Below are 20,293 nucleotides of genomic sequence, written 5' to 3' on the forward strand. Positions count from 1 at the left end.
TACCCTATGTATCATCAATCTAGGTACCATTTCTATTTTTCTTTCATTCCTAAAGTTCCAAGTTTGATTCTTATATCATTTTGCTTCAACTTGAGGAACTTTCTGTGATATTTCTTTCATAGAGAATCTGTTGGAAAATAATTTAGTTTCCCTTCCTCTAAGAATGTCTTTAATTTTGAATATTTTCTTTTGATATAAAACTGCTGACAGTTCTTTTTCAGCAACTTAGTGATGCTTTTATACTGCCTTCTAGCTTTTATGTTTTTTTTTAATGAGAAATATGCATTTATTTTTATAATTTTTCTACCACAAGTAGTATTTTGCTTTTCTTTGGCTGATTTCATGATTTATTATCTTTCATTTTCAGCAGTTTAATTTTAGTGTGTCTAAACATGATTTTCTTTATTATGTTTAGAGTTTGGTGAGCTTGAGTCTGTAAATTTATGTCTTTTACTAATTTTGGGAAGTTTTTTTACATAATTTGTTTTTTTTACATTCCAATGCATGTTTTCTCTCCTTCACTGACTCCAATGACATAAATTTTAGACATTTTGTTCTTGTCTCACATGTCCCTGAAGCTCTGTTCATTTCTTTTTTCAATCTCTTTTCATTGTTCTTTAGTGTGGATAATTTTTATTTTACTATCTTCAAGTCCACTGACTCTCTCTTCTCTGTCATCTGCATTTTGCTATTCAGTAGATTCACTGAAGGTATTTCCAATATCATATTTTCAGCTAAAATTATTTATATTTATTTGACTTCTATTTTTATGCATCCTTACCTCATGGTTCATAGTTATAATATCAATTTTAAATATCAATTTTGATATCTGATAATTCAGACAGTTGAGGAATCCCAGAGTTTGCATCTGTTGATTGGCTTTTCCATTAATTGGTCACATACTCAGTTTATAAAATTATATGAAATAATTTTGGATGTTATTGGAGAAACTTTAAATACGTTGTGAGATTATGGGCCTATTAAAATCCTCAGGAGAAAGTTGATTGTTCTGATTAACAAAAAATCCACCCATGTGGCTCAGACTGAAAATTCTGTCTTATTTTCTGTGGGTATTGGTTTCAGCGTCAATTCAATTTTTTAAGACCTTTTGTTATATTTAGGTCTTTCAACTTAGGGTTTCTCTGGGACACAGTACAGTTTATGTGATAAGAGATTTCTCAAAACCTTTTCTAAGCTTTTATGTCTGTTCCACTCATGTAACCCAGTCATGGGATTAAGTCAGTTCATATGCAGAATTAGGAGATCTGCTTTCCTAACTCTCTACTCGTGAATTTCCCCTCACTTTACAGCTCCCAGAGGTTCTTTTCTCTGAAAATAAAAATGGTTTTCTCTCAGTTTTAAGTCTTCCCACCATCACGTAATTCCTTGAAATCAGGGCTACTCTCAGGGCAAAAAAAAGTGTTGGAAGAGAGAAAAAATAATTTCCCCTAATAATCATCTGGCCAGAGTAACAGATCATCTCTCAGTACTTTAGGGATTTGTGCAACCAGTTTTGCTATGATAGCCAGTTCTACGTCTGGGGCTCATTTTTAGACTGAGAAAGAAAAAGAGAAAAAGAAAAAGAGTAAAAAAGAAAGGGGATTTCCTAGGTTCTCTCTCTGGGGTGCCACCTGCCATGTCATAAGGACATTTAAGTAACTCTGGGAAGACCCACACAGGGAAGGATTAAGTTCCTTGCCAACTAGAACTGAAATCTCTTGCCAACAGACATAAAAATGAATTTGGAAGCAGATCTTCCAACCTCAGTCAAGCCATAAGATGGTACAGCTCCATCAAGCATCTTGATTGCGAGCCAAGAGGAGATCTTGACTCAGAATCTCCCAGCTATATGGCTTCCACGTTGCTGACTCACTGAAACTGTGAGATGATAAATGTTTGTTGTTTTAAGCCACTATGTTTTGGAAGGTAACGTATTATACAGCAAGAGAGGGTTTAAGCATAGTACAAAAGGGATCATTGTAGAGCAAAGAAATAAAGAACCAGAATTTATACTGTAGTTCTGTTCCTAAGTTATTACTAACATCCAATACTTCATTAAAAAGGGAAAATAAACACTAAAATTTCTAATTTAGCAGCTTCAGCATAGCATATCTACAACTTACCTTCTCCAAATTGCTTATAAAGTTTTCTTTCTTGGAAAGAAGTCCCAAATCCCCAATTCTCAAAAGTATTCTTTTGGTTGATGTAAATACTAATTTGACCTTAATTCTACAATGCTATATCCCATAAAATACAGGGAACAAGAGGAAGAAGAAATAATGATTTAGAAAATTCCACTTAAATGTAAAACATTCTATCTATCAAATTACGGAGGAAGATAGTATTGGGGGAGAGGGTGTGTGCAAGAAAGCCCTGTATCTTAAATGAGAATGCCTTCAAATTCCTATTAAACCATTAGCTGGATTTTAAAAAGTCATAAAGGCAGTATTAACTAATTCAAGTAACCAAAAACGTGGAACTTGCTCCCCCTTTACGTTGATTAGTGATGCCTTTTCAATTTGTTTATGGAAAATTTGGGGTGATTTTATATGTAAATAATAAATATGATTCAATGTGACAATTCTCTACTTTAGTTCAGTATTAAAAATAATCAGGTGTTGACTTCAACTGTATTTGACTGGAATCACAGGGTAATTATCTTTCAATACTGAAAACACTGGAAAGTTGAACTTTTGCTCACAGATTCTGCCCAAAGGACAGCTTACTTTAACGACAACTCTTTTGCTCCTCAATGGTAATGAATTCCATTATGCCTCTGTAAAACACATGTGCCAGGATTTGCTGGCAAAACAAGATAATCAGCAGAGTTTGTCTAACAATTGTATTTTCTTTTTAAGCAGTGCCATTCAATTGCAACCACATTTAAGGGTAAAATATTCCACATGTTCTTCAGCAACCTTCTGGGAAAACTTAGTACTTTTTTGTAATTCAATGTTGGGCTTTTTGAGAAGCATAGAATGAATCGCTTGAGAGCATACTCAGTGTATGCACAATAAAGCAGAACATTCTCCTACTCAGACTATACTTACAATCATATGTAAGAAAAACATCAGTACATACATTGAAGTGTGAAAAATACTCATGCTTTTCATCACAATGTAAGACTTACAAACATGTTCTGACTTTTTTTCCCTTCAAGTAAAATTTATTCTCTGAGCACAACAGATTTAGTACAAATCACTCCAAAACTTTAAATTGCCTCTCTAATTTAGAAGATATGATTGAAATGGAAAACGTTCTGTGCTCAAAGTACAAAATCCTAAATAGATTCTTGTACAACACAGAAGGTCAGTTGCAAAATGAAAATAGCGCAAATACAATTATGTAAAAACTAAACAGAGACCTTCAGAATCAAACCTGTTATGACTGAATATGATCTACTCTGAATGTCAATAGGTATTCATGACTTATTCAATAAAAACATATCAAGCTGGAAATGGTGGTATTTGAGCCATAACAGCAATTCTACATTATTCATGGCAATATTAGTGGTAAAGTTATTGAGGCTGACAAATAATCCACAAGTCTAATTTTCACTTCTTTTTTTCAATTAGACTTTCCCTAGAGCTAATAATAAACAATCCAGATGGCTAATTTGATCTTCACCTTTTTTATTTCCCCTCTCTACCCATAGCTGAAAATATGCCCAAGGAGTGAAATGGCCAAAAGTCATCAGCCAGAAGAGGAGAAGGGGAACTCAAGCCAAGATTGTGGATTACTCACAAATTGGACACTTAACTACTAAATAATGTATTTTTCCTGAAACTGATTAAATGTACTGAGACAATATTGTGTGTATGTGTGTGTCTGTGTGTGTGTTGTGTGCATATGTTTTCCACTGGGTTAAGTAGGATCATCAAAGTTTTGTCTTCTACTTCTGATCTTTGGATTATTGCCATATTTGCTTACGTCTATAATGCTCCTGGTCAATATTAGCCTATGATTAAGTTTTATTCTGACACAAGGCATCTGTATAATGTCACAACGGGAAGGAACTTACGAAATACTTTGAAAATATGGCCCTTCTAGAAACCATCTTTGCTCTTTTCTTTTAATTTTTTTAATTGACTTATTCATGAGAGACACAGAGAGAGTAGCAGAGACACAGGCACAGGCAGAGGGAGAAGCAGGCTCCACGCAGGGACCCCGACGTGGGACTCGATCCCGGGTCTCCAGGATCACACCCTGGGCCAAAGGTGGCGCTAAACCTCTGGGCCACCCGGGCTGCCCCATCTTTGCCCTTGAATGAGGGGACTTTTTGCTTATATGCATGCTTCTATAAGGTAGGTGCTATTTGAAGGCCACCCAGCATGTCAGCAGCTTTGAAGTACTGTTAGCCACATGATATTAAGGCTATATTTGACAGATGAAGCTATCAGAGTAAGCAGCCAAATTAAAATTTCAGACACATTTTAGATTTTGGTGGGAAATGAGCTAAAAGCAGACAGCCATTTCAGAAATTGAATAAGGAGGTCATCATGGCTGGGAAAAATGAAATGAGCCCCCCCCCACCCCTGCCACCCAGTGAACCTTTCTGTATTTTCAGAAAGTGTACTTAGACTTGAACATTGTGATTATTTCAATTCCAACACCTCAGTTTTATTCAATAGAGGTGAATGTTGGTTCAAGAATGGGCTGCTAATATGGCCATTTTGGTTCACACTGCATCTTATTTTGTAGGATTTGATTTGCAGAAATTTTTTAACTTGAATGTTTGCTTCTAAAATTTCTTTTAAAAATTTCTTAATATGCAAAAAGGAGCCATAGGACACATTTATATCAAAAATGGCAGCAAGGAAGTACATTTTAGTCTTGTACAGGTTTCCTGCACATCTGCAGATAATTAGTTAAACATTTGTCCAAATGAGAGAAAGCATACAATTCCTTTGGCTACGTATTTCACTTGAATTATTAATCTTGTTGAGAGAATCTGGCAGCAAAAGCATTGTACACAAAACAATTCTTTCATTTTGTTTGACTTAAAAAAAAAAAAGCTTGCTAGTGGTCACAGATCTTTTGCTAAAAGATAATGCTGACAGAGAACTAAGCAAAAGCATACATTTAGTATATGTAATTTAGTGATGTCAGTTTGACACCGGCAGAGAACTTTGTGTATTGTTCTCTGCAGTAGAAAACATGGAACATTACACAATGAATCTTTCCAAGGATTTAGAGAACGGATTTTGCTTCCTCCCACCCAGTTCTCAGTAATAACAATTAAGGATTACAATAGAGTTTTTGCTCAGAGAACAGTTTGCTGAGTTCTTTAAGGTCAGAGAATGTGCCTCCCATATCTGTGGCACACTCTATAAATCTTGTGTTTATAGTGGATGCCTAATTAGCTTTTTTATTTTAATAAATAACTTTTGGTCTCTTAAGAGTAATAGAGATGGGACACTGTACCTGGGCTCCCAAGTCTTGCTGGTGATGCTCTTACCTCTGCCCTTTGTACGCAGGTAGTTCAGCTCACACAGTGGTTTCAAGTGCCCCATTTGCTCCAAGTCTATGACTTCTGATGGGATATAGATACACTTCATGATGTGTCTGAGCTGTGAAAACCAACAAATAAAATGTGGATCCTACAGGAAATGGAATTTACATCTGAGAACTTGGTGATGAGTATGCTTACTGCCACAGTACATATAACATCAAATTATATTTAATTCTTTTTTTTTTAATTTTTTATTTATTTATGATAGTCACAGAGAGAGAGAGAGAGGCAGAGACACAGGCAGAGGGAGAAGCAGGCTCCATGCACCGGGAGCCCGACGTGGGATTCGATCCCGGGTCTCCAGGATCGCGCCCTGGGCCAAAGGCAGGCGTCAAACCGCTGTGCCACCCTGGCCCAGGGATCCCTCAAATTATATTTAATTCTTAATGTAATGTTAAGGAACTTGGTATCCTTAGATTTGGGCTGGACTGAAGTTGAACGATTTTACTTTGAAGGAAAGAAATTTGTGTAAATATGACATAATGATACAGAACTATATTATGTTTTGAAAATGATCATTGAAAAATAGCATGATTATTTAATATCGATGCTATTAATTACTAATGAATTCTATTTATCCATTGTTGAGGCTCCAACCAGGTGTCTACTTAGGAAGATTACTTTGATGGTTACAATTACCCTACTAGAAGGTCATGTAACTTTAAAATAAAAGATGTAATCCCAATTGCTGGTTTACATTAGGTGTATATCTTTGTCTGTAAAGCTTTAAATTAACTTAGCCTGTAAAGTTTAATAAATCCACTAGATTATCTATCCTTTCTGACTGAATCTATCTGTAGGTGTGTGTCCTCTAAGCATTAAACACAGTGACTGATAGGTGACAGATAGTTATAAATGTTTGAGAAATGGACCAATGTATTTTGCTATTATTTTGACTTGCAATAAAAAATTACCTTAGTGCCAAATTTTACATGGGGATGATGTTTTAATTTTGTTAGGGAGAAGATCACCCCAGAAATAACAAAATCCATATATATCTGATTACTTGTTAGATAATAGAGAGTTTGACACTAGAGTGGGGAATAGTAACTACCAGATATTGTACATGCTAATGTCTCCAGCTCTACCTGGTTGTCTTAGATAATTCTCCCATTGCTCACAATATCTACAAATAGGAACTAGGATCCCATTTTACAAACCAAGACTCAAGAAATCAAGAAATTGAGACCCCCCAAAAGCAATGATAACAAATGACTCCAGAGCTTGGTGGTTACAACGGAAGAATTCTTTCTCATTGACGTTACTTGTCCACCACATATTTACAGGTACACTCTTTATTATCCTTATTCAGGTACTGAGCCTTCAGGAGCAGTCCCTTTCATGGTTGTTGTCAGATTCATGGCCGTGATTATAAAAGATCACAATAGATCTTAAGTTGCTTCTTAATTGTTGTGTCCAGCTGACTTCTATTCATTTAATACTGGTCAAGACAAGTCACATGGCCAAGCCTGATTTCAAGGAAGCATAGATATACAATCTTCTCATGGAGAGGACATCTTAAAGGGGGGGGGGGAGATGAATAATTTGAAGAATACAATCTACAACTGAATATTATATTTTAAAGGCTGACCTGATTACAAGCCTGTGGCTAATAGCAAACAAAAAAGATCTCTGTCCAGAAATGCAAGGGCTGCTTGAGACAACCGTGATGCTTTTTCTTGTTTGTTTGTTTTCTAAGCATTGCCTTAAACTTCTCTGTCCTCGACACTTCTCCCGCACAAACAAAGATTTGAATTCCAGCTCATTCAGGAGCTGAAACAAGTTATCCGTCTCTCCTATGCTTGTCAAATTAGGTTCTCCGAATTGTGTTTTAATTTGTAAAATAGGGATGATCATAAAACCTATCTTCCAGGATTAGAGGTACTGAAAATAATGCACTTAATATAATGTGTTGGTATGCAATAGATACATTTTTAAAAAATTGTATGCAATATTATGATTCAAGGAACTACTCTAACAAGTTAATCATCAGAAAGTGAATTCCTTTACATGTTAGAATATTCCTCAAGCTTGAAATCTAAGGATGGCATGGCAGTATGTGTATGGACCCCTTAGTTTGAAAAATAATGAGTTAGTGGCTTTACCATAGTATGTAGAATGTCAAAAGGTAGATAGTAATGTGATTTTAGAGATGCTGTACAACACAAGATTTTTATATTCTGACAGAAATTGCTATAAAACCCTAGTTTAGAAGAAGAAACCAACACAAAATGATAATCAACAGATCTGAATCTCAGACATGGCTAATCAAATCCCATAGGATCATTGAATGTGTAGTTAAAAATCTGAAAAGGACAGGTTTACAAGCTTATGTTTCTTGACTTTTTCATATACATTGCTTACATAATTTTAACATTGTTTTTATGGGGAAAAAAAACCCCAAACAGTTCTCTTTTGCTCTTGCCAATAAAATTACACAATGAAATGATAGCAAGAGCTCAGCATTTATTTTTTTATTCTTCTTTAGTTTAAATCAGAGTCCCAAATTAGACTCATCACTCTTTACAAAACTAAAAACTGCTAAAATTAGGAATTTATTGATAGATCTAACTCTTCACCTGTATATCCAGCCACATGACTGTATGTAATGGTGGTGTATCTTGCCTAAGTGTTCATACGAAGCCTACAACTCTCCACAGCTGTGTTATATGAAGCCAAAAATTCAATTAATTGTTTTTCTTATCTGCAAAGTGTCAAGCAACTCTTCGTTGTGTGGGTATGTGGAACTGATGACTTGGCCATAAGTTTCTCATAGCAACAAGAAAAACAGATTCAGGAGAAAAATGAACATTTTTAAACAAATTCCTCTTTGTCTAATATAATTATCTCGGACTTTAGAGAAAGTCATGGATTTAAGTGGTGGGTAAGAAGAAGAACCTATGGAGTAGCACTTGCATTTTTGTCATTCTTGGCCCAATATGTTGGCATAATATTTGCACTTTTTCAACTCCACTAAACACAAACAAAAACTGCCTCAACAGAGTTTGTTATACCTCCCCCCTGTTTTCAGCTAAGCCTTACTGAGGAAAAATCCAGAGCAGAGAGCATTTCTATTTATATGATGTCCCAGTTCTCCATTTAAACAGCAATATTATGAAGTTACTGTATATTATCATTACTTTTCCTCTTGCTTGAAAATAATTTGAGACTTGAAATAAGAAGACTTGCAGTTTCCAATACTGGCAGACTTGGTTCTTTGGACCAACCTCCTTAACTGAAAAGAACTAAAAAGCTCAAGTAAAATATTAAAACAATCCCTCTTAAGGCTCTGAAGAGCTAACAATACAGCAAGGAAATGCTGGCCGAAAAGTTGAAAGGAAAACAAGAACATAGAGTGAAAGGGAAACATCAGAACTGCTTTTGTCCTGCGGACTTTTGTGACTTTAGCAAATTTAAACTTTCATTTTGAAGACTTCTTTAGTGAGAGGGATAGAGATTACATGTCCCTGTCTAATTGAAGTCAAAGTCTAATAGTGGACTCCTCCCCAAATAAGCTGGGATTCCAGCATCACTCCTAGAGTAAATCAGAAGTAGAAAAACCCTCACAGCCCTCGCAGCCTGAGATCATATCACAAGGAAATAAATCTCAAGCCTTGAACATGACATAAGGGGTCCCAGGCTGGTGATGCAAAAGCCAAGGCAAATCTCTGGAGGAAGAAACCTTTTTCTTAAGCTCCAAAATATATCTGACAGATGTTTGCCAGTACAATGAACAGTATACAGACAAGGCTAATCCGGCTCACCAGTGAAGCGGGAGAGCTAGGTTCTTGTCTCATGGGTCAAAGGATGAATGAATCTCCTGGACAAAGGAGAGTGAATAAAGCCATAGAAGTTTATTAAGTGGGGATACAGAGAAAGCTCTCAGAGCGAGAGGGGTCCTGACAGGGTTGCCACTGAGAGCTTTTAGTGGCAGTCTTTTATGGAGAACTGACTGGGAAGTTTGTGGTCACCCAGAGGACATATACCTTGAAAGCCTGGCTCTCATAGCCAGCGGGCCTTCTGTTCTCTGGCTTATTGGGATGGTAACAAAGAAACTGTTCTCAACTGGCTATCACCACAGGGCTTAGCACCAAGGGAACAGTCAGAAAGGCCTATTTCCCAGGCTTCCCCTGAAAAATGGACCTTTTGGTTATAGCTGCCAATCACTTTGAATCTAGGTGCTAAGATCTTCCCTTTTAGGACACTGATAGTGGGAGCCACTATCAGTGGGATGGTGTAACAAGACCTAGGAACAAAGTAGTTTGCATGACAATCATAAGGCTTTAATAGACAACCAATAGCTAGGTCAGGGTTGAATAATAAGATACATCTGCTACAAGAGGCCACTCCTTTAAGGCTGTGCAGGTGAGAGTTCGTTGGTGAGTTCCAGTCCAAGATGGCATAGGAAGGCCCCAAACACACGCCGTACACAGACACACCAAATTATAGAGCATTTCCTCCCAAAGAAGAACAGAAGGCTGGCTGAATAGTTTCTACACAATAAAAAATGGACCACACTGAGAATGGCAAGAGAGAAGGAGATACAGTAACAAAGGGAACTCCCACCCCCAACCCTGAAAACTGTGGTGGGAAGGGATAGTAGCGAGGAACCATAATCAAATTCATCTGCCCTAAGGCACAGAAAAAAAGCTACAGTTCAAAAGGGTGATTAGTATATAAAGGAACCAGCCCTCGAACCCTACCAAATACTGGAGTAGCTGCTGGAACTCTTTCTGGATCAGAGGGGCTGGTGAACCCTAGGGCTTATTTTTTCCCTGCCATTTTGGTAGCATGAATAGGAGCAAGGTTTATGCACCTTACCTGGTCTATTGTGTCAGTGAGTCCCTAGCCCACACCAGCCCCAGATATCCCATCCCAAGGTGGTCCTAGCACAGCACATACTGAGACACCCCTGTTCTGTACTTATAGTTTCAGGTGTCTTGCTAAAGTGACACAGGTGCAAAGCACCCCCAGAATACTCCAGGCCTATACCACTTTGGCTTTAGATGGCTTGCAAGGCACCTCCAGCTCACCTGCTTTGGCTCCAGCCACCCAGCTAGAGTGACTCCTGTGTGGAGCACCACAGGAACTCCTACCCCATGTCTGCCTTAATCCCAGACACCCTCTGAGGGAATCCTTTGCATGGAGTGCCCTGGGATCCCTGGCCTGTGCCCAGCCACAGAGCCTCCCATGCAGACCACTTTTGGAAATCCTGCCTTGCCCCTACTTCAGCTTTAGTTGTCCTGGCAGGGTACCCTCTGCATGGAGAAGCTCAGAATTGTTCTGGCCCATGCCCACTTCAGTGGCAACTATCCTTCCACCATGCCTCCTGTGCAGAACACGCCCATAGATATCCTGGTCCATGCCCTGCCTTGGCTCCAGCTGCTTCTGCCAGAGAACCCCCTGCATGGAGGGCCCTGAGACACCCCAGCTTTCACCCATTTCAGCATCAGGTATCCTGCTAGGACACCTTCTCTACAGAGAGTCCCAAGACGATCCCAGTCCAGGTCACTTTGGTTCTAGCTATCCCAAGAGGGCAGCCATCAGCAGAGTGCCCAGGTCTCCTAGCCTATGCCAGTCACAACTCCATCCAACTACCCAGTCAACAGGCACACACAGGTAACAACTGTACATAAGACCATTCCTTCAAATTTAGGAGAAGTAGCTGCACTGCTTAATTAATAGAAATAAGTACAGAAAGTCAACCAAATGAGGAGAATATACTCCAAATGGAAAAAAAAAAGACAAAAACCTTAGAAAAAGAAATGAAGTGGTGATAAGCAATATGTCTGATAAAGAATTTAAAGTAATGATCATAAACATGCTCACTAGATTGGAGAATGGAAGAACTCAGTAAAATTCAACAAAGAGTAAATATAAAAAAATCAGAGATAAAGAATACAATAAATGAAAGATATACTAGAGGAAATTAGCAATAGATTAATAGATGCAGAAGAATGGAGCAATGATCTGGGAGACAGGGTAATTAATGGAAAGAATCTAAAATGACAGAAAAAAGATTTTCAAAAAATGAGGATAGGTTTAAGGGATTTCTGGGACAATGTCAAGCATAGAAACATTCACATTATAGAAGTACCAGAAGGAGAAGAGAGTGAAAGGGGCAGAAAACTTACGTGAATAATAGCTGAAAATGTCCCTGATTGGGGGAAGAAAACAGATATCCAACTTCAGAAAGGACAGAGAATTCCAAACACGATTACCCCAAGGAGGTCCACAGCATGACACATGATAATTAAAATGTCAAAGATTAAAGATAAAGAGAATTTTAGGAGCAGCAAGAGAGAAGCAAGAAGTTATGTAAAAGGGAAACCTGTTAAGGATATCAGATATTTTTCAGCACACACTTTGCAGGCCAGAGTAGAGTAGCAGGATATATTCAAAATGCTGAAAGGAAAAAACATTTGACCATGAACACTCTACCTGCAAGACTGTCATTCAGAACCAAAGGAGAGAAAGAGTTTCCCAGCCAAAAGTTAAAGTTTATCTAAAACTAAAAACCTAAACACCCTCACAAGAAATGTTAAGAATTATTTAAGTGGAAAATAAAAGGCCATAACTAGAAGAAAATTATAAATGAAAGATGTAAAATACAACAAAATATACATAAAATGTAGAAGGGACGGTAGAAAAGTTCTTTTAGAATGTGTTTGATGGGGATCCCTGTGTGGCTCAATGGTTTAGCACCTGCCTTCCACCCAGGGTGTTGTTCTGGGGTCCCAGGATCGGGTCCCCCACTGGGCTTCCTGCATGGAGCCTGCTTCTCCCACTGCCTGTGTCTCTGCCTCTTTCTCTCTCTCTGTGTCTGTCATGAATAAATAAATAAAATCTAAAAAAAAAATGTGTTTGAACTTAAGTGACCATCAACTTGACATAGAGTGCTATGTACGTAGGATGGCATATGAACCTCATGGAAACCACAAACTCAAAATGTATAACTGATCCACAAAAAATAAAGGGAAAGAAACCTAAGCATACCATTAAGGAAGGTCATCAATCACAATAAAAGAGAGCAAGAGAAGGAAGCAACAGAGAAGAACTATAAAATGACCAGAAAATAATGAACAAAATGGTAATAAGTACATACATACCAATACATATTTTAAACATAATTGTCTAAATGCTCCAGTAAAAAACACAGGATAGCAGAATGGATAAAAAAAATAAGACCTATCCAAACTCTGCCAACAAGAGACTCATTTCAGACTTGAGGACACATACAAATGAAAAGGAAAGGATGGGAAAAGATATACCATACAAAAAGTGGGGGAAAAAATAACTAGAGTAATAATACTTATATCAGATACAATAGACTTCCAAACGAAGACTGTAAAAAGAGGCAAAAAAAGGCATTACATAATGATAAAGATATGAATCCAATAAGAGGATATAACAATTGTAAATATCTACCCACCCAGTATTGGGTTTCTACACCGAATATTGGAGCATCTGAATACATAAAGCAGTTATTAACAAACATAAAGGGAGAAACTTCAGGTCTAATTGTTGTTCAAAGCCACCACTTCCTTATTGATTTTTCTATCTGGATGCTCTATCCATAGGTGTAGATGGGATATTTAAGTCCCCTACTATTACTGCAATTACTATCAGTTTCTCCACTTTCGCTATCCTGTGTTTTAATGGTCATTTAAACTTCAGCCAGACTCAGTAAGAAAAAAGGAGAAGAGGGATCCCTGGGTGGCGCAGTGGTTTAGCGCCTGCCTTTGGCCCAGGGCACGATCCTGGAGACCCAGGATCGAATCCCACGTCGGGCTCCCGGCGCATGGAGCCTGCTTCTCCCTCTGCCTATGTCTCTGCCTCTCTCTCTCTCTCTCTGTGTGTGACTATCATAAATAAAAAAAAAAAAATTAAAAACAAAATAAAAACAAAAAAAAATTAAAAAAAAAGAAAAAAGGAGAAGACTTAAATAAAGGTAATAGGAAATTAAAAAGTAACAACCAACACCATATAAATAAAAAAGATTATAAGTGAATTCTACGAAAAAAGTAAAAATCAGGCCAAAAATTGGACAACCTAGAAGGAATCGAAAATGCTAGAAACATATTAATCCAAAACTGGATCAGGAAGATATAGAATGTTGGGAAAGATCAATTACTAGTAATGACATTAAATCAGACATCAAAAAACTCTCAACAAACAAAAATCTAGAACCAGACAAATTTTCAGGTAAATTTTACCAAACACTTAAACAAGAGTTAAAATAAGGCTACAATTTCTGTGATGCCCAAATCAGACAAAATACTACAAAAAAGAGAGAAACAGGCCAATATTCTGGATGAACATAGATGAAAAATTCTTAATATTAGCAAGCTGCATTCAACAATACATTAAAAGGACTATTCACAATGATCAAGTGAGATTTATTTTGAGGATGCAAAGCTGGTTCAATATTCACAAAATCAATGTGATAACCTACATTAATGAAACAAAGTATAAAAATTATACAATCACTTCAATAGATGCAGTAAGAGCCTTTGACAAAATTCAACATTTGTTTGTGATAAGCACTGTCAACAAAATGGGTTTGGAGGGAACATACACCAACATAATAAAAGCCATTTGTGAAAAACCCACAGTGAACATCATACGCAATGGTGGAAAGCTGAAAGCATTTTCTCCACAGATCAAACAAAACAAGAAGGTCACTCTCACCAATTTTATTCAACATAGTACTAGAAACCCTACCCACTGCAGTCAACAAGAAATAAAAAGCAGCTACATTTATAAGGAAGAAGTAAAAGTGTCACTACTTGCAGATGACATATTCTACATAAAAAATTCCGAAAGGTTTCCACCAAAGATTATTAGAAATAATAAATGAATTCAGTAAAATTGCAGAATATAAAATTAATATACAGAAATCTTTTTATGCTTCTACACTAATAACTATTTATCAGAAAATTAAGAAAACATTCCCATGTACAATTACACCAAAAAGAAAGAATAAAGTCAACCAAGAAAGTGAAAAAATGTATTCTGAAAACTATAAAAAACTGATGAAAGAAATTGAATGGTCATTAACAAATGAAAAGATATTCCATGTTCATGGATTGGAAGAATTAGTATTGTTAAAATGTCCATATTACCCAAAGCAATCTACAGATTCAATCTTATTTAAATACCAACAGCATTTTTCACAGAACTAGAACAAATAATATTATAATTTGTATGAATTACAAGAAATTCTGGATAACCAAAGCAATCCCAAGAGAGATAACCATAGCTGGAGGTATCACAATCCCAAATTAAGATATACTACATAACTGTAGTAATCAAAACAGGATGGTACTGACATAAAAATAAACACAAAGATTAATAGAACAGAATAGGGAGCCCAGAAACAAATCCACACTACTACCATCAATTCATCCATAATAAAACGGAACATATAACGAGAGAAAGAAAGTCTCTTCAATACATGGTGTTAGGAAAATGTGTTAACTACGTGCAAAAGAAGGAAACTGGACCACTTTCTTACACCATACACAAAAATAAACTCAAAATGGATATAAGACCTAAATGTGAGGCCTGAGACCATAAAACTCATAGAAAACAGGGGCAGTATTTGGTATAAAATTAGTCTCAGCAAATTTTCTAGGTAATTCTCCTCAGTCAAGGAAAACAAAAACAATGTACTATTAGGACTATAGTAAAAATTTTTTGCACAGTGAAGGAAGCCATTGATAAAACTAAAAGGCAACCTACTAAATGGCAGAAGATATTTACAAATGACCTATCAAGTAAGGAGTTAACAACCAAAAATATCTAGAGAAATTATATAATCCACCATCAAAAAGCTCAAGTGATTTGATTAAAACATAGCAGAGGACTGAATAGATATTTTTTTTCAATGAAGACCTACAGATCGTCAATAGACCCATAAAACATATTCACCATCACTGATCAACAGGGAAATGCAAATCAAAACCACAAGAGATATCACCTTATACCCATCAGAATGCCAGAATAAAATAGCAGCAAGTGTTGGTGATGATCTAGAGCAAAAAAGAACCCTTGCTCGTTATTGGTGGAAATGTAAACTGGTGTGCCACTAGGGAAAACAGTATGAAAGTTCCTCAAAAATAAAATAGAAATACCATTTGATCCAGTAATTCTACTGTTGCATATTTACCCAAAGAAAGCAAAAACGGTAATTAAATCCCTATGTTCATTGCAGGATTATTTACAATAGTCAATATATGGAACCAACTCAGGTTTCCATTGATAAAAGGATAAAGAAGATGTGGTGTGGGATCCCTGGGTGGCGCAGCGGTTTAGCGCCTGCCTTTGGCCCAGGGCGCGATCCTGGAGACCCGGGATCGAATCCCACATCGGGCTCCCGGTGCATGGAGCCTGCTTCTTCCTCTGCCTGTGTCTCTGCCTCTCTCTCTCTGTGACTATCATAAATAAGTAAAAATTAAAAAAAATTAAAAAAAAGATGTGGTGTGTGTATATCCACGTGTGTGTGCAAACACACAGAGAGGTGTATTACTCAATCATAAAAAAGAATGAGACCTTGCAATTTTTGATGACATAGAGATACCTAGAGGATATCATGTTCAGTGAAAGGAGTCAGACAAAAAAGACAAATACCATATGATTTTTCATGTATATGTGCTATCTAATAAACAAAACAAGAAGCAGAAACAGATCCATAAATACAGAGAACTGATGGTTGCCAGAAGGCAGGGGTAAGGGGTGAGGGGAATGGATAAAATGGGTAGAGGGGAGTAGGAGATACAGACCTCCAATTATGGAATGAATAAATAACAGGAATAAAAGGTACAGCATAGGGAATATAATCAATAGTATTGTAGTAGCATTTTTTATAGTGACCGTAACTACCGTTGTAGTTATGCAGCACAGCATAACATACAGATTTGTCAAATCACTGTATTTTACAGCTGAAACTAATATAACATTGTGTGGATTGTGTGTAATTTAATAATTACTCAATTAAAAAAGTAATTAAAAACAAAAAATGAATAATCACTGAAAAAAAGGAAAGCCATTTTTAGATAACTAAAGACTATTTTATGATAGTATATTTTCTTTACTGTAGCTATACATTTGTTAAAAATTTGAAGAAATAAAAGAAGGAAGTAAAGCTGCTCAGTTATTCCACCACTCATAAATGCTGACTGTTAATGGTGGCACATTGTCATATGTCCTTTCAGGCATTTTTCTAGTTGTGTGGTACAGTTATATTGTTAGATCCATCATACTAACTATACACTTTGATAACCCATTGGTTTTGTTTTCATTTAACAATTGTCAACAATACTGATTATAAATGTCACTCTTCAAGCCTTCATAGTTCCCAATCACCTGCAGAACCATGTATTTTTAGCCAGATTCCAATTTTGGACATTTACCTTAATATTTGTTTTGAATTTAATTTTGTTATATATGATGCCATGACAAACATCCCTGAGCATAAAGCTAGTTAAGAAAAAAAAAAAAAGACTGGGAGAGGTAGGGGTTTTGCATAGAGAATACAGAGAGTTAAGGAAAATAAACAGAGGAGTATGTTCCAAGCAAAAAAACCCCAGAAGGCATAAAAAGATCTTAATGAAATTAACATAACTGATTTACCTAATAAAGAGTTGAAAACCTCACAAAGATACTAGTGAACTCAGAAGACCGGATCGACAAAGAATTTCAACAAACAGAAAATATAAGAAAGTATCAAATAGAACTCAAAGAAACTGAAGAATGCACTAATTGAACTAAAAAGGAAAATACAATACAGGCCTTCTGGACAAAAGAAGCAGAAGACCAAATGGCAGGACATTGGAATTCATGGAATCAGAGCAGCAAAAAGAAAAGGAAAAAAAAAAAGGTAAAGTGTGATGTTAGCTTAAGAGAGTTAAAGAACAAATTCAAGCAGACCAATATTCACATTGATAGGCATCCCATAAGGAAAAGAGAAAGTGGCAGAAAATTTATTTGAAGAAATAATGGCTGAAAACTTTCCTATCTGGGGAAGGAAACAAAGACCCAGATCCAGGATGCCAAAAGGGTCAAAATGAGTTCAAAGAGATCCATACCAAGACACAATGTAATTAAAATGTCAAAAGGTAAAGTCAAGGGGAGAATCTTAAAGCCATAAGAGAAAAACAACTCATTATGGACAAGAAAATCCCCATCAGACTACAGTCAGACATTTCAGTAGGAACTTCGCTGGCCAGAAAGGAGTAGCATGATATATTCAAGGTGCTGAAAGAAAACTGCCTGTCAAGAATGTTCTGTGCAACACAGTGGTCTTTCAGAATCGAAAGAAAGATTGGGATGCCTGAAGCTCAATCTGTTGAGTGGCTGACTCTTGATTTTGGCTTAGGTCATGATCTAAGGGTCTTGGGATTGAGCCTCGCATTAGGCTCCACTCAGCATGGAGAATTCTCTTTCTCTCCCTCTGCCTCTCCCCCCACTCACAGTTTATTTTTTAAAAAATCATTATTAAAAAAAATGAAAGAAAGATAAAGTGTTTTTTACATAAGCAAAACTAAAGAAATTAATCACCACCAAACTGGTCTTAAAAGAGATCTTAAAGGAACTTCTTTACCTTGAAATGGTATGGAGCTAATTAGTAAGATGAAAACATGAAAGTATAAATCTCACCAGCAAGGTCAATATACAGCAAAATTTAGAATAATCTAATGTTGTAAGGTGATGAGCTAATCACTTATAAAACTAGTATGAAGATTATAAGAGTAGTGAAAATAATTATCGGTACATAGGAAGATGTAAATAGTGACATGAAACACATAAAATATGGTGGGGATTAAAAATGTAGAAGTTTAGAATTTATTTGAACTTAAGTTTTTATCAGTTGATAATAGATTATTATAAATAAATTGTTTTATGTGAGGCTCTTGGTAACCACAAAGCATAAATCTATACACAAACAAAAACAGTCAAATCACAGAGAGAGTAAGAGAAGAAAGGAACAAAGGAATTACAGAGTAGCCAAGGAACAATTTAAAAAATGGCAATAAATTCATATTTATAATTTTTTAAAAGTTAAATTATCTAATTGAAATATGTGGAGTGGCTGAATGAACTAAGAAACAAGACCGATATACCACCTGTAAGAGACTCACTTCAGATGTAAGGACACACACAGACCAAAAGTGAAGGGATGAAAAAAGACTATCCATGCAAATGGAAACCAATAGAAAGCTAGGGCAACTTTACATATATCAGACAAAATAAACCTTAAGACAAAAATCACATGAAGAGACAAAGTAGATTATTATATAAAGGTAAAGGGAGTCAATCCAAGAAGAGGATATAACATTTATAAATACCTATGCCATCAACATAGAAGCACCTAAATATATAAAGAACATATTAACAGACCTACTGGGTGAAATAGACAACACAACAGTAAGAGTAGGGGACATTACTATCCCATTTCCATCAATGGATGGATCAGACAAATCAATATAGAAACAGTAGTCTTAATGACACATGAGACCTGATTAACTTAGATATTTACCAAACATTCCATTCACACGTTATTCTCAAGAATGCAAAGAACATTCTCCAGGATAGACCATAAGTTAGGGCACAAAACAAGTCTTAATAAATTTAAGGACACTGAAATAATATCAAGCATCTTTTCTGACCGCAATAGTATGAAACTGGAAACAAAGTATAGGAAGAAAACCTAAAAACTCACAAATATGCGGAAGATAAAACAACATTCTACTGAACAACTACTGAATCAGAGAAGAAAACAAAAGGGAAATAAACATATCTTGATGCAAAGGCAAATGAAAATAGAACATATAGAAACTTATGGGATACAGTAAAATCAGTTCTAAGAGGGAAGTTCACGTGATAAATGCCTATGTTAAGGAAAAAGAAAGATCTCAAATAACAACCTAGTTATGAACTTCAAGAAACTAGAAAAAAGGACCAAGCTTCAAGTTAGAAGGAAGTAAACAATAAAGATCAGAACAGAAATAAATAAAATAGAAGCTAAAAAGACAATTAAAAAGATGAGTGAAATGAAGAGCTTTTTTATTTTTTTAAAAGATAAACAAGATAGATAAATCTCAGCTATATTCTCCAAGGAAAAAAGAAAGAGGACTCAAATAAAATCAGCAATGAAAGAGTAGACATTATAATTGATACCACAGAAATACAAAATATCATCAGAGACTACTATAAACAATCATTCATCAAGTTGGACAATCTAGAAGAAATGGATAAATTCCTAGAAACAACTTATCAAATCATGAGAAAATAGAAAAATCTGAACAAACTGATTACTAGTAAGGTGACTGCATCAGTAATCAAAAGCCTCCCCACAAAAGTCTAGGACTAGATGGCTTCACTGGTGACTTTTACCAAACACTGAAAGAAGAATTAATACAAATATTCTCAAACACTTCCAAAAAAAAAAAAAAGGGAAGAAATACTTCCAGACTCATTTTACAAGGCTAGTATCACCCTGATACCAAAACCAAAGATTAAGACAAGAAAAAAATTATTACAAGCCAATATCCTTGGCAAACAAATGCAAAAATTCACAGTAAAACAAATAGAATTCAACATTACATTAAAAGGATCATACACCATGATCAAGTGGGATTTATTCCAGGGATGCAAGGACAATTCAATATCCTGAAAAATCAGTGTGATATACCACATTAACAAAACGAAGGATAAAGATCATAGGATCATCTCAATAGATGCAGAAAAGGCATGTGATAAAATTCAACATCTACTTAA

The sequence above is a fragment of the Nyctereutes procyonoides genome, unplaced genomic scaffold (assembly GCF_905146905.1).
Source record: "Nyctereutes procyonoides isolate TBG_1078 unplaced genomic scaffold, NYPRO_anot_genome, whole genome shotgun sequence".
Lineage (NCBI taxonomy): Eukaryota > Metazoa > Chordata > Mammalia > Carnivora > Canidae > Nyctereutes > Nyctereutes procyonoides.